Source organism: Muntiacus reevesi, chromosome 4 (assembly GCF_963930625.1).
Source record: "Muntiacus reevesi chromosome 4, mMunRee1.1, whole genome shotgun sequence".
Classification (NCBI taxonomy): Eukaryota; Metazoa; Chordata; class Mammalia; order Artiodactyla; family Cervidae; genus Muntiacus; species Muntiacus reevesi.
Genome location: NC_089252.1, coordinates 129536086 through 129552362, shown reverse-complemented (window position 1 = coordinate 129552362; position 16277 = coordinate 129536086). Strand labels below are relative to the sequence as shown.

Below are 16277 nucleotides of genomic sequence, written 5' to 3'. Positions count from 1 at the left end.
GATGGAAAGAGAGTCTTTTCATCATGGGAAAACAGCTGAGTAAGGAGTGATGGTAGCTGGTAGTTGCAGGGCAGGGAAACAGTCGTGTGGGGTGGGCCCTGTGTGTGGCTGGAGACGATATGCCCCATTGAAAAAGCGCCCTCTAGCTTTTCACTGACTTGTAGAAATGAGGGCAATTCAGAATTCAGGAGTGTGATCTCCCAAAATTTAAGTTAAGCAGTTAATTCCAATATTAAAAACCAACAAACAAAACATTCTCTCTGGGCCAAACAAAATAAGACTTCAAGCCACCAGTGTGGGACCCATGCTTTAATAATTTTCTCTTTGGGCTAAATCATCTCAATGCCAAACTTTACAAATGGATCTGCAGGCTTGGACCTTTAATCAGAGCATGGCCGCCCACTTGAACAGTGCCAAGTTTTGCAGTCATCTGTAGTTGATGAGAGCTACAAAGTTACCTCCAGAAGTCAGAGTCCTACCTGGCAGATAGTTATGGTGTGATCAAGCCTAATGCCCTCCTTCATGTACAAGAAATGTCTGCTTTATATTAAAGTAGAGAATCTTTACTGGGACTGGCAGCATTGATAAGTGCTTTTCCTTAATGGAAAAGCATATTTTCATAGCTTTTCCAGGAATATCTTGCTGCTTTTAATAGAACCATGATCCATTCCCTTAGTTAATCTTCAATCACACAATACTTATTTCATTGAACATAATGGCTCATGCCCATTCACTAATGGGCCCCAAACAAAAGACCTTTTTTGAAATTTGAAAGTGCTCCAGAGTAGAGTACACAACAAGGAAAAGAACAAAACAGAAAAATGCTATTCAGCTGAAGCAAAAAAATAATGCTCAGAGTACTGTAAACTTGGGTGAAAAATCACTATAATAAAATAATTTAAAAACATTCATCATTCTGACAATATGAAATAGTATTTAAATTGTTCAGACATTTTACTAAAAATCTACCTAAAGAACTTCCAGATCCCATAAGAAATCATTTTTTATAAAACAACATTTTAAAAGATTTTCCATGAGATTCTATACAGAAAAAAATAGTGCCTTAAATGGAATGCAAAAATCAATCAAAATTTATTGCTCAAATTTGACGTTTATGTGTTTTATGTGTTCCGGTTGGAGTTCATGGACTCTGCACAAAGTAAGCATTATTTTTAATATTTTCATTTATTTTAACATTGATATATACTGTCATAAATAAAGGACAAGTTGTCTTCAGAGGCCTGCCTAGGAGTTTGGAGTATGAAAAATACGGCACTTCGACACTCAAAAACAATCGTCAAATAAAAGCTAAAGGATTACACAGAAGCACAAGCAGGACCCTGAATTAAGAAATGTGAAACTTAACATCAATTAAAAAAAATAACAAAACACTTAATACAAAGTGGTATCCTGGATGAGATCATGAAACAAAAAGGCATTAGTGGAAAACTACTGATATGTGAATCAAGTCTGGAGTTAATATAATGTGTCAACGTTGGCTTCCTAGTTTTGACAAATGCATGGTTTGAATGTACGATATTAACATTCAAAGAAACTGGGTGAGAGGCAAATGGGGACTTCATTTCTGTAAACCTAGAACTAGTCCAAAATAAAAAGCTTATTTGAAAAAGCACACACACAAAACAATCGGTAAGAGTGTTAATCTGTGCCGTTAAAGCACACAGCAGAGGAGGGTCGGCCGATAAAACCGACACGGCGGCGGTGCCATCTGTCACGTGTGGTCGCGTGGCTGCTGTGTGTGTACCAGGGCAAAGGTGGGGATGCGCGAACACAGGTGACATACTTCCATCTCTCCCTCGGCTGACGGCCTGCTACTCAATGTGTGAAAGGACAGAAGCGAAAGTGAGAAGTGAGTTCCTAAACATTCTATTAACAAAAATATTAATTATATTTACATAAACATTAGGAATTCCTATGTTAAAAAGATAGGTCGTGGGAACTAGATAATTTTCAACTTTGGCTCTTTTAGTATTTTTTATATTTTTAAACTTTTATGTCTCTTGGTTGTCTCTTTAAATATATACCAATGAACAGGGTTACAGTTTGTTTCCAGACCCTATAAAACACACTGTTATATTCATTTCTATCCCTTCACCAAAAAAGCGACATTGTCACAGGTTTCCCTTTAGCTGTACTGAACAGAGGCATTAATGAGGTGGAGCAGACATGTATCAGAATAGGTCTGCTTTTGGGCAGGATGTAGTAGGTCATGGCAAGCCAACACTTTTATTGCAACCACCAAAGAAAAAAAGGGCAAGTAAACTACCGGAAAAGCACATATTTAAAATATATTAGAAAGTAAGAGAATGGAATAAACAAAAATTCCAGAAAAAGGAAAATCACTTTCTGAACTAAGCAGGCTGTTATTGGCCATCATTTTCTTTAACGTTTGAGGACTAGTCTTGGGTGAGGCAGAGAGCCTCTACTGGGGAAAAGAGATCCCAGCAAATCTTTTAGCTTCTGCTGGGGCAAGAGGAGTCAAAGGGAAACATGAAGTGTTTCAGATGATAGCAGTGGAACATTTGAAAGGCAAGTAGAGAAACTGGATTGTGCCAAAACACGTTTTGATGTGGCTGAGACCTCAAGAGTGAGGATTAAGACACAGGGATCCAATGGACAGACTATAAACAGAAATGAAGGGTGGGGCAGATCCGAGATGGTTGCAGATCCGAGATCTACTCTGACTCCAGCAGCCGACTGTGACCTCCGTCCAACTCTGCACCAGCAGCAGTTCCTGTGTCAAAGGTTCTAGCAAACGGAAACCAACAGAAGGGCACTGGGTCCGGCGCTGATGCTGTTGTGTGGGTGAAGCAGAGCGAAGCTCCTTCCTGGAGACTGAAGGAACGTCATATGGAAGACAGGGTGGTCTATCTACAGCTATACCACTGGTGCTGAGAGGTTCCATGGTCCACGAGGACAATGTGTGCCAGTGTCAATATGCTCCGTCCCTGACGACATTAAGACAGGGTTACTGTGCTAGGCCTTCAAGCCTCTGTGTTAAATAGGCATGACTTTTTTCCTCTCTCAGTGAAGATGAGTTGAGGACATTGACACTGAGGGAGCCAGAGTCCTTCATTTTTACATAAAGTGAATTACAGAATAACAGAGCATCTCTGGCTGAAATGGTACAAAGGTTGAGAGGAACAGTGCTGCAGCTAGTGAGTCATATATGGAATCTCCATACATGCAGTCGTTTCTTGATAGATTCAGCCACAGTTTTTAAATTTGTTTTTAAACCCCCACTATTCTTGGCATTATGCAAACGTGCATTGTTCTAAGATGTGCTGGGATGTCAGATTTTAGTTTCTTGGCACACATCATTTGTCACCATAAAAGAACAGCTTAAACCTGAGTCGTGACATTGTACAGGAGGCAGTGATCAAGACCATCCCCAAGAAAAGGAAATGCAAAAAGGCAAAATGGTTGTCTGAGTAGGCCTAATAAATAGCTGAGAAAAAAAAAAAGGATGCAAAAGGCAAAGGAGAAAAAGAAAGATATACCCATTTGAATGCAGAATGCCAAAGAATAGCAAGGAGAGCTAAGAAAGCCTTACGGAGTGATCAATGCAAAGAAATAGAGGAACATAATAGAATGGGAAAGACTAGAGATTTCTTCAGAAAATTAGAGATATTAAGGGAATATTTCATGCAAAGATGGGCACAATAAAGGACAGAAATGGTATGGACCTAACAGAAGCAGAAGATATTTAGAGGTGGAAAGAATACATAGAAGAACCATACAAAAAAGATCTTCATGACCCACATAACCATGAGATGGTGTGATCACTCACCTAGAGCCAAACATCTTGGAATGCAGTCAAGTGGGCCTTGGGAAGCATCACTATGAACAAAACTAGTGCAGGTGATGGAATTTCAGTTACTCTATTTCAAATCCTAAAAGATGATGGTTTAAAGTGCTGCACTCAATATGCCAGCAAATTTGGAAAACTCTACAGTGGCCACAGGACTGGAAAAGGTCAGTTTTCATTCCAATCCCAAAGAAAGGCAACACCAAAGAATGTTCAAACTACCACACAATTGCACTCATCTCACATGCTAGCAAAGGAATGCTCAAAATTCTCCATGCAAGGCTTCAATAGTACATGAACCATGAAATCCAGATGTTCAAGCTGGGTTTAGAAAAGGCAGAGGAACCAGAGATCAAGTTGCCAACATCCATCGGATCACTGAAAAAGCAGGAGAGTTCCAGAACATCTACTTCTGCTTTATTGACTACTCCAAAGCCTTTGACTGTGTGAATCACAACAAACTGTGGAAAATTCTTCAAGAGATGAGAATACCAGACCACCTGTCCTGTCTCCTGAGAAATCTGTATGCAGGTCAAGAAGCAACAGTTAGAAATGGACATGGAACAGATTGGTTCCAAGCAGGTAAAGGAGTATGTCAAGGCTGCATATTGTCACCCCGCTTATTTAACTTCTATGCAGAGTACATCATGTGAAATGCCAGGCTGGATGAAGTACCAGCTGGAATCAAGATTGCTGGGAGAAATATCAATAACCTGAGATATGCAGATGACACCCTTATGGCAGAAAATAAAGAAGAACTAAAGAGCCTCTTGATGAAAGTGGAAGAGCAGAATGAAACAGCATCCGGTCCCATCACTTCATGACAAACGGATGGAGAAACAGTGGAAACAGTGACAGACTTTATTTTTGGGGCTCCAAAATGACTGCAGATGCTGACTGCAGCCGTGAAACTAAGACACTTGCTCCCTGCAGAAAAGTTATGACCAACCTAGACATCATATTAAATAGCAGAGATATTACTTTTCCAACAAAGGTCCATCTAGTCAAAGCTATGGTTTTTCCAGTAGTCATGTATGGATGTGAGAGTTGTACTATAAAGAAAGCTGAGCACTGAAGAATTGATGCTTTTGAACTGTGGTGTTGGAGAAGACTCTTGAGAGTCCCTTGGACTGCAAGGAGATCCAACCAATCCATCCTATAGGAAATCAGTCCTGGGTGTTCATTGATGCTGAAGCTGAAACTCCAATACTTTGGCCACCTGATGCAAAGAGTTAACTCATTGGAAAAGACCCTGACGCTGGGAAAGATTGAAGGCAGGAGGAGAAGGGGATGACAGAGGATGAGATGATTGGATCACCCACTTGATGGACATGAGCTTGAGTAAGCTCCAGGAGTTGGTGATGGACAGGGAAGCCTGGAGTGCTGTAGTCCATGGGGTCGCAAAGTCGGACACGACTAAGCTGAACTGAACTGAAACCTGAGTCAGCAGGATTTGTTCCTGGGCCTGTTAATTTTAGTGAAACTGAAGAATTAAAACTCCATGTCATGACCTTAGGAAATATTTCATCCCCTTTATTTCATCCTTATCTAGTGTATAATCAGCTGCATTTAACAGTTTGGGGTTTATTTATTGAGACAAAGCAGATATATAGCACATGATTTAATCTCAAAATAATTTCAGTTTGGCCTATTTGTCATTCAAGGTGTGTATTCAATTTAGAATGGTTTCTGCTCACTCAATTCCCTCTCACACATGCTCAGTGATTAAATATTTAGATTCACAGCAAGTTCTTGACACCACCATAAAAAAGCCCACATTTAAAAGAACTGCAAAGTGCAATAAGGGGCTCCGAAAATCAAATATAATCGACAGACACTGCCAACACATAGGAAGACAATATAGTACATATTTTAATTTTGTTGTTGTTGTGCGGGTTATGTATACTGAGCTCTCATAAATGAAAAGAAGACATACGTTCTAAAAAAGATACCTGTCAAAGTACCCTAGGTTTATACGCATCACATTATTTCATTTAATAATGGCCTCAATTTGAATTTTGATAAAAAGAATTAATAGAAAACGTGGGCCATTTGAGGAGTTTATCTGTGGCAAGTTTTTCTGGGTTACAAGGAAACATTTAATTTATACACTTTAATTCTTATAAAAGATGCTACGCAAGGAAGACAAAAGACCAAACATCAATAAGTATTACATTTATAACAAATGTAATTATATTTATACAGATATAATTCTGTCATTGGGTGTACAATTTCACATACATAAAACAGATGGTATGTAAGAATATATTTGAACATCAGCCTATTTAGAAATATTATGTCGATTTATTAATTTTTACAATGCCTTTTTCAAATGGGTCAGCTGGAAAGCCTAAATAGTTTCTGTATCTAAAAAAAATATTAGTTACAGATAATTTTTAGAATCAACTCAATGTTTTATCCAGTTTAGGTTCCCCTATTTGTTTAGCTTCATTTCAGTTGTTAAAATAATAAATTGTGCAATTTTTGTTAGGGTGCCTTTCTTGTTAAGTTCTGGACTACATGAGAGCTGAGACTACGTTTCTTGTTTACTATGCTATACTTAATACTTAGTCCAGTGCTAAAAACATAGACCTGTTCAAAAAAGATGCTCTTACTGAATAAAGGATTGAATGACCGGCACCAGCAGTGGGCAAACTATGGCTGAGCTCCAGTCTCCTGCCTGCTCCTCACTGCCTGCAGGAATGTCTTTTCCATTTTTAAATAGACGTACTTTTCAAATGCCTAAGTAGTGTCTATGTAGTAACCTCAGTTTTACCTGTTGGCCATAAATGCTACAGGATTTACTACAAAAAGACAGTTTTCTGACGCTGATCTAGATCCGCGCTGCTCCATCATGTGATGACGGGAAAGTCATGTCTTAGAGGGTAGCCACAGACCACAGATGGCCGCTGAGCACTTGAAATCTGTCTGGTATGAGTGAGGAACTGAATTTTTTTATTTCATTTTAACTAATTTAAATACTTCCATATAGCCAGCAGCTAGTGTGTTAGATGGCAGCAGACCTAGAGATACAAAAGAATAGACTTCATGTAAATACAGCAAATCAGCAAATAATTACTTGAAGATCAAGTATATCCATGGAAAAACATAAAAATATGCACTGATTTAGCAGTTTAGTTGGGCTTTCTGGCAAAAAAAAATGTAAAAGTAAACTAAATTATCTACCACCAGTTCATTAAAACAACCAATGTTATGACAATACAAAAGCACAAAGGTAAAAATTAATTCATTTGATAGTTACACAGAAACTCATTTAAAATAAGTGGTGGTTCTTTCATTCTACGAACTGTGGACTGGGGGAAAAAAAAAAAAACTCTTATAGATAAGGTAGGTAACATTAATGTTCTATTAACAAATAAATGAAGAACATTGCTTTTATGAAGATTTTAAAGCTTTTCTTTGCTTTATTTGCAAAGACATTCTTGAAATACATAGAATTCTATTAAAGCAAACCGTTCTACAGGACACTGGAAAGACATTACACAAGTGAAAACCATGATATAGTCAGATGGCATCCTCACATAGTCAGCATTAAAGCAGGCATCGAGAAGTAAAGATTCAAACTGCAATGTGAAGTCTACAATGCCCACATTAACCAATGATTTCAAGTCTTTAGGTTGAGAAACTCTTAAAAGAAAATCTGAATTATGTGCTACTTAGGATTGAAATTGTTTGTTGCTGTTGAAATAAGCTAAAACATGTTAAAAATTGGAGTAATCTTCTTTTCTTGCTTATGCTGTTTCTGATGTGTCTATGTATGAAATAATATCTCCCTGAGTAAAATTACTTTGGCTGCCCTGTTGTATTTCAAATGATTTTATCATTAGGGAAAAATCTGAAAACACAGTGGACAAATAATCCCTTAATGCTTTTCCTGGCTAGCAAGTAATCTGTCAAAACAATCCAATTTCCAAATAGCATACAAACCCAATAAGATACTGAGCCAATACATCTGTTCTTCTCTGTATTTAGAGTACAGACAAATGCCTATTTTCATTTTGGGTGGAAAATCCTGATTTTGAATTCTCTAACATGACACTTTAGCTCTGGTAACAAAATATTTACAAGTTCTCTTTGATAAAACTTAAAAATTTTTGTAAGTCAGGCTTTGAGGTACATATCATATATACAATAACATTTGCCTTTTTAAAGGGCAGTTTTAAAATCAGACACACATGCAATTGTGTGTTCACACCCAAACTAACATATGGAACATTTGCATCACCCTAGGAAGTTCCCTTATGACCCTGTAGGCAATTCCTCCCATCACCCACAGCCCAATGGCAACCAATCCAATCTGCTTTGTTTCCACAGCTTTGCCTATTCTAGAATGTTGTGTTAATGTCACAGATACAGGATGTACAGCATGTGTCCAGCCTATTTTGCTTGTCCACTTACAGCAATGCTTTTGAAATTCACATATATTGTTGCTGGTATCAGTAGTTCATTGCTAGCTGTTGCTGAGAAGCATTCTATTGTATATTGTAATACCACAATATTTTTATTTATTCTGCTGCTGACAGGCTTTTGGCTACTAGGAATAAGGCTACAATTAACATTTGCTGTATGGACCTCTGTTTTCATTTCTCTTAGGTAAACATCTATGGAATTGTTGCTAAGTATGGTAAGTATGTTCCATTTTATAAAAATCTGCTAATTGTTCTCCAAGATAATCATGTCATTTGCATTTCCACCAGGAATCTTTAGAGCTCAGTTGGTTGTCTCCAAGTGAGTAGTATTAATCCATTTAATTTTAGCCATTTGAATGGGCATGTAGTGGTTATCTCCTTTAGTTCATCTTTTCCTGATGATTAGTGACATTGAATAGTTTTACATGTGTTCACTGCTGTTTGTATGTATTTTCTGGTGAAATATTGTGCAAATCTTTTGCCTCTCTTTTTTGCTGAGTTTTTATTTCACTATTTATGTAATCGGTCTACAAACTCTTCATTAGAAATGTGCTTTGCAAATATTTCTTACCAATCTGGGTCCTGCTTTTCATTTTCTTCTGAAGAGCAGTCATTTTAAATTTTATGAAGACTAATTGTCAAATTTTTCACTTATGGCTTACGGTTTTTGTTTTTCTAAGAAACCTTTCCTTAACCAAAGTTAACAAGTATTTCCTCCCACATTTTATCCTAGAAGGCTTCCAGTTTCCCAGTACATTTAGCTCTAGAATTCATTTCAAATAAAGTTTTGTATGTGATATGTGGTAAGGGTTGAGATTTTCTTTTTTCATTTTGATACCTAATTGTTGGTTAGCACTTCTTGTTGAAAAGAGTATTTTTTTTTAATCCCTTGAAAAGCTTTGACACCTTTATCAGAAATCCACTGACTATATACGTGTAGATCTATTTCTGAATTCATCAGTTGGTTCCATTCACCTATATAACTGCTTTTAAACAAACATCACATTCTTGATTACTATAATTTTATAGTAAGTCTTGTAAAATTTAACATTTTAAATAAATAAAGGAACAGTTATATCCTTCAAAAACCTAAGTACTCCTGAAATCGTTGTTTATCACACAGTGTAGGCAGAAGTTTGTGCTGATTTGGGAAGATATCATTCCTCCAAATATGGAAGAATTGCTATTCATAATCATTATTTTAGGTGGTCTGTTTCCCTGTGTTCCACAGATTGAAGGGTTACCCAATGTAGGGGATCCACAGAGAGAATTTAGGTCATCCGTAATCTTGGATCTTGAACAAAACTTACTTCTTTATTTTCACTAACCTCTGACGGAAGTTCAGTGTCTCCTTCAATTATAAATGTGGACAACAAACTTCAGCAGGACTGGCAGTACTTGAAACTACAAGAGAAGGTGCAGATGTTTTCATGTCCTACTGCAGTTGTGGCTGATGTCTCCAGGTATTTCTTATACTGGCTGTTACTTCAAAATCACAGTGGTTTTTAGAACTGCTACTTAATATTATTTAATGAGTAATTAAAAAACACACATATTACTGAATTATAATTTTAAAAAACTTTGTTGTTAACTATCTCAATATGATTAGTTTCCCTTGTCACATTGTGTATTCTGTTGTTCAGTTGCTAAGTCGTGTCCAAGTCTTTGCAACCCCAGGAACTGCAGCATGCCAGGCTCCTCTGTCCTCCACTATCCGAGTTTTCTCAGATTCATGTCCATTAAGTTGGTGATGCTATTTAACTAGTTCATCCTTGATGTCCCCTTCTCCTTCTGCCTTCAAGCTTTCCCAGCATCAGGGTCTTTTCCAGTGAGTTGGTTCTTTGCACCAAATGGCCAAAGCATTGTATTTCACTATATATTTGTAAAAATTGCTTGAGAAGGGGCCCAAGGGGTCTTTGGCACAGAAGTGGTTTAGTTCTGCCCTCTGTATTCCCATTCACAAACCTACTGCTTAGGCTGTCCTCCAGCCTGCGAGGTCCATTCAGAGTGTCTTTAATGTTTCAGTTTAGAATACTGCAGTATTGCCAGCTTTGGGTTATTTCATCTTATATCATACATAATTACGATGTATAACATATTATATATTGATAATTAAAGTTCAAAGCCTTTATTAAACATGTGAGACTGGACAATGCTCTAAGTCAGAATCTGAGAGTCGATGGTTTTCTTGTGGTTCTTGCCTTTGAGTCGATTCGGCCAGGAACTGAGGGCAGATAAGGAAGGAGGCCTGGCAACACTGCTCACGTGCTCTCACGACCACGTGGCCGGGACCTGGACGGTGTTCTGCCCCGTTTCTGGGGTGGCGGTGGAAATGTGGGCAGAATGTGAGCGCGCAGTAACTGGCACAGGAGGACACCTGGGGAGTAAGAAAGTGTTAGCCAGAAGGGAAGAGACACACCTGGGAAGCCTGTGCAAGCCTGGGCCTTCCATCCGCCTGCAGCGCTGGGGCAGCAGGAAGGCTAAGGCAGAAACGCGCGTGTTGCCGGCCTTCCAACTCCCCTGGCATGAGTCCAGCACAACGATCGTCCTCACAATGCAGAGATCAGGTGGCTTCCCACTCTTGAGGAGAATGTATTCATTCAGCTTGCATTCACCATTTTATTCCGGCAGGCGAATACTCCTTCTCTCAGGCCCTTCCCTCCCCCAGGAGCTATTAGTGCAAAGCCCGTGGCTGACGCAGCCCTTCTGGAAGGGCCCCTGCCCATTCCCTGTGCCTTCTTCGGCTCTGCCCTCCACCCAAGAGCTCTCTCAGCATGCCTCCTGCACTAGGACATGACGCATGAGCGGGAGCTTAGACACCACAGCGCACACGGGAGGGATGCCGGGGACAGACGCACAGGCCCAGTCTCTCCTTCGCACTTCAGCCCAGGGATCCAGGCTGGAGGGGCGGCAGTCTTCTCCCACCTGGGTTAAATGAACCATTTATTACATCCTGAGCAGAAATTATTGAACTGTTCTCCAGCGTTTCTTCAAGCTGGCCAGCAGCAGGGGCCGCTCAGCTACTTAGGGCCTACTGGACGCTCGGGCAGTGTTAGCAGCGGGGACAGAGCCTTGCCAGTCCTTTGGGAGGGGCTGTATTTTCACCTTGCTTACCAGGACCTCAATGGATCAAATCCCACCCAGGCATCTCAATAAGACGGATGCAGATGAAAAAAATCTTTGTGTTTTTGCCGGTCTCTATGTAGTTCAGGAAATTGTTTCATCTTGCTCAGTTGTCATTATGAGAAGCAGGCTGCCTATCTTTGAGGGGTTTCCACTTCCAGCTGCCGAAGAGATACTATACTTTCTGAGGAAAAGGATGGTGCCCTTTTCTGCCCTCTGTAGGAGAGATTTTTTTTTTTTTCTTTTTGGAGGACATTTTAAATTATGACCATAAAATTTCATGACCTCACTTACTGGGTATTATTCTTTTTTTTTTAGAGGGTAAGCTGGTCCCCACCACCCCACCACCACCCCCAGAGGTTCAGGGTATTCATTTCCTTCCCTTCCTCTACGGCATGTTCTGGATGCCTTCACTGCTAGGCACAGGACAAACAGTAAAAATGATAGATTTCCTGCCCTTCTAGGTCGAACGGAGGAATACAAACATTTTAAAATTAAGTGCTATGATATTGATGCTGTCAGAGTCATCTGTGCAGAGTATAGCTGGGGCGTAATAAAAGGCTAGGGATTTAAATGTGGGGGCAGGCTCGTAAATACTGAAGAACAACACGGGAAAGTGTTGACAGGAAGAGAAAGGGATGTTAGCCTTCCTGGAAGAAGGATCAGGGAGAGCAAAGTCCAGATGGAGGCAACACTTGATATGCCATGGGAGTTGCAGAAAGTCTGAATCATTTGCAACTGGGGTTAGAGGGAGTGCAAAGAAGGACTGTGCAGATGAAGTAGGCAGGGAAGCATCATGGAAGAACTGGACACCACAGCTTAAGAGTTTGGATTTTCCTGTAAGAAAATGGGAAAGCCACAGAAGAGTTATAAGCCAGGGTAGAAGATTGATGCCAAGGAAACCAATAGGGCAGTTATGAGGCTCTGAGCTTAAGACAGCAGCAGCGGGACTGGAGAAGAGGAGCAGCGACTAGAAATGTTGGAGGCTGAATGACTGTGACTTAATGTTCATTTTCCTGGGCTCCAAAATCACTGCAGATGGTGACTGCAGCCATGAAATTAAAAGACGCTTACTGCTTGGAAGGAAAGTTATGACCGACCTAGACAGCCTATTAAAAAGCAGAGACATCACTTTGTCAACAAAGGTCTGTCTAGTCAAGGCTATGGTTTTTCCAGTGGTCATGTATGGATGTGAGAGTCCCTTGGACTGCAAGGAGATCCAACCAGTCCATCCTAAAGGAGATCATTCCTGGGTGTTCATTGGAAGGATTCATGTTGAAGCTAAAACTCCATTACTTTAGCCACCTGATGCGAAGAGTTAACTCATTGGAAAAGACCCTGATGCTGGGAAAGATTGAGGGCAGGAGGAGAAGGGGATGACAGAGGATGAGATGGTTGGATGGCATCACTGACTCAATGGACATGGGTTTGGGTGGACTCTGGGAGTTGGTGATGGACAGGGAGGCCTGGCGTGCTGCAGTTTAAGGTGTCGCAGAGTCAGACACGACTGAGTGACTGAACTGAATATTCCAATGGATCCAAGGAGGCAGAAGTCCAAGGTTATTTTAGTTTTCCACTGAAAGTTTCTTTCACTGAAAAGGAGTTTTAGAGGAAGAGTAGGTTTGACCGGAAGTTTGACTTTAGACATGTGGATTTTGAAGTGCTGGTGGAATGCTCATGGGGAATGGCAGTGTCCATCAGGCAGATGAATAAACAGGTCTAGAGCTCAGTGGAGAGATTACAGAGAGAGAGCACTAGCATAGAGATTCAGACCTGAGCACCATCAGATATAGGCTTTTGGAAGCCAAGACCATGTCCCATGGAAAGTGTGTGTGTATGTGCTAAGTCACTTCAGTTGTGTCTGACTCTCTGTGACCCAAAGGACTGCAGACCGCCAGGCTCCTCTGTCCAATGGACTACAGCCTGCCAGGCTCCTCTGCCCAGATTCTCCAAGCAAGAATTCTGCAGTGGGTTGCCATTTCCTACTTCAGGGGATCTTCCCAATCCAGGGGTTGAACTCGAGTTGCTTATGTCTCCTGCACTAGCAGGCAGAGTCTTTACCACTAGTGCCACCTGCATGGCCTGAAAAAGGCCGAAGGACAGAGCCTTCAATGGAAAAGGCTAATAGTTAAAGGGGGCTTCCCTGGTGGTTCAGCAGTAAAGAATCTGCCTGCCAATTCAGGAGATGTGGAGTCAATCCCTGGAGGAGGAAATGGCAACCCATTCCAGTATTCTTGCCTGGGAACTCCCAAGGACAGGGGAGCCTGGCAGGATACAGTCCATAGGGTTGCAAAGAGTCGGACGCAACTTAGCAACTACACAAAACAACAACAGTTAAAGGACAAATAGGGAAGAGTTCGCAGAGGGCAGAGAGAGAAGACAGTGGGAGGTGCAAGTGTCTCTTTTGGCTTCTGGGAAGCAACTCTTGGAGGTCATACGTTCTCTCCATCTCCCTGAATCTTTTGGCTTTTTGGTTCTCTCTTTGTATTGGCTTTATCTGTTTCTCTCTAAGGACACCTTTCTCTGCTCATTCATAATTTCTGACCCTCAAAACTTTGGGCTCACATGATCAAACAACTGCCTCTAGAATCTCTTCATATACCATGACCTTTCAACTCTTATTCCATACTGTTGTCTATTTCAAATTCCTGAGAAAGGAGAATCTGATAGGTTTAACTCTTCTTGTAGAGCCAGGTCACATCAAGGATCCAGGCTACAATGACCAGGTGTGTGCCCACATTCCAATCACCTACGGTCCCAAGAGTCTCGGGCATAAAACATGGCTGTCTGTGTTCATCCCTCTGAGAGGAGATACGGGCGAGGAGAGAAGAATGTGGTTAGTTGGGCTGAATGACATCTGTAGTTTACGAAAGTTTATGGAAGGGATTCTTCAACAATGGCAGACCCTGTATCACAGTCAAGAAAGTATCCTAGTGATGTGGATGCCAGCTGCTGGGATGGTGGGAAGGGATCTGGTTGCTGTGAGTGGGCAGTGAAGGAGGGATGGAATTGGAGAGGTAGAACTGTGGTTTCCCCTTCATCAGGATCTTTACCTCAAACTTTATAATATAAAGGAAAAGAAGGAAGCTGATGTTGATCCAGGACACAGAGTCTAGCGATCATTGCCCTTTTCCTCACTTCTAAACATATACTTTATTATTTTAGGTATTTACCCCTGTTCAGTACTAGAGCAGTGGGTTTGGACCTATGAGCACAGATAACAGAACTATCCTTAGAATATGGAGAAGGGATCCCTTTGAATGATACTGTGGGAGGGAAATAAGAAGTGATGTGGGTAAATATCAGGAAAGGGAAGAGGCTGACAAAGGATATTAAGTCCACTCTGCAAGGTTCTTCCCCCTTCACTCCCTTCACTTCTTTACTTCTCCTCACCTCCCTAAGAGTTAACAGGTAATCAAACGATCTTGCAGATTCTGAGATATTCTAAATGGATCCCCCAGAAAGTCCAAGGTAAGGGAACCATCCTGGTCCTGTAAGACCAAACAGGTTCTGCTGTTGAGGGCACTCACTAGGGAAAGCTAGGCTGCCTGTAGGCTTGTTTTATGATTTTTTTGGGATGCTCCGTGATGCAGATTCATTGGCAGGGGTTTCTGCCAGTCCTGACAGCATGCTAGGGCAGCCCACCCAGGTGTCACAGGCTACTCATAAAGTATCACAGAGCTCATTGGCTTTTATTATATGAATTCTCTCATTATTCTCATAACAGAATGTCTCTCACTGACTCTCATTATATAAACTCTCTCATCGTATGAATAAGAGAACTGAGGCCTGAAGAGGTGAAGTCACTTGCCCAGGGTCACATAGTTGGTGGCAAAATCAGGAACAGAACACAGGCTCCCCAGTACAGTCATTTTCCACTACTTTAAAAATAGCCTTCCACTATCTGGTATATGCTCCGCCAGAGTCCTGAATTTTCCTGAAAAGATGACATTTCAGGTGGGTTGTGAAATGTGAGCAGGGCTCACCAGGCAAAAAGGTAAGGCAAAGGGTGTGACTGGGGCTAAGTGTGCAGTATCTACTGCCTGGGATGAGGTGATGATCATGCCTGGACACAGAGGCCTCTCATGGCCTCTGTTTGAGTTACCAAAACCTTGGAACTACCTGCCTTCACCTTGTCATCCTCCCCAAGTAGACACAGTAGCTGCAGTGCCCACCATCTTGCCTGTCCGTGCTCTGACATCTAACCTACTGGCTTCTTCCCTCTTCTCACTCATTCTCCCATTGCTGCTGTCCTTTCCACCAAGAGCACCTGGAAATCCTTCTTCAGAGAAAACCAACGACCCTATGCCATCACGTTTTTCATTTAACATATACCTCCTGAAGCCTGGCTACCTTTCAGGGAACCACTTGTCAACCTCTCCCCTGCAGGATGCTTATTTTCTGACATCACGTGGACCACAAGGAGACCCTGGGAGGCTGAATGGAGGAGAGAGGGGTTAGCCTCCTCCCTGGTCCCCACTCTTCGTCTCATCGTTGCTTCTCTGCGGTTGAACTAAAGCAGCCCACTTGAGGATGTTAACTGGCTCTGGCAGCTGCCATCACTGGTCTTCCACCAAATTTTCAAGATTGAACACTTGCCTGTTGTCAACTAATATTTTCCTAGATAAATCTCTGCATAACATTTTTTTCAACACTCCTCTCTCGAGATATTCCTCCTCAGTAACTACTTGAACACTCATGACTTAAACAACCACTTCTGGATCTTGAGCTGAAACTTTCCTAAGGGTTCTAGCTTGCATATGGGATATCTCCAATATCTGGGTATTCTTCAGGCCCAGCAAATCCAACTGGACAATAAGCAACCCCTAATTTCCAAGCAGCCCTTAGACCTCTGTTTCCTCCTAGGCTCCTCCTCCTCAGTAAATTACTGTACT

The 16277-nt window shown here is 41.2% G+C and overlaps 1 protein-coding gene across 1 annotated transcript in view; it reads right to left on the bottom strand.

Annotated features, from left to right (window-relative positions):
- Positions 1 to 6055: 6055 nt before the first annotated feature.
- METTL25 (methyltransferase like 25) overlaps positions 6056 to 16277 on the bottom strand; it is a 128561-nt gene continuing 118339 nt past the window's right edge. Inside the window, exon 13 of the mRNA XM_065934161.1 lies at positions 6056 to 6852. The gene's annotated coding sequence lies outside the window, so the exon portion shown is untranslated. The remainder of the gene's footprint in view (positions 6853 to 16277) is intronic.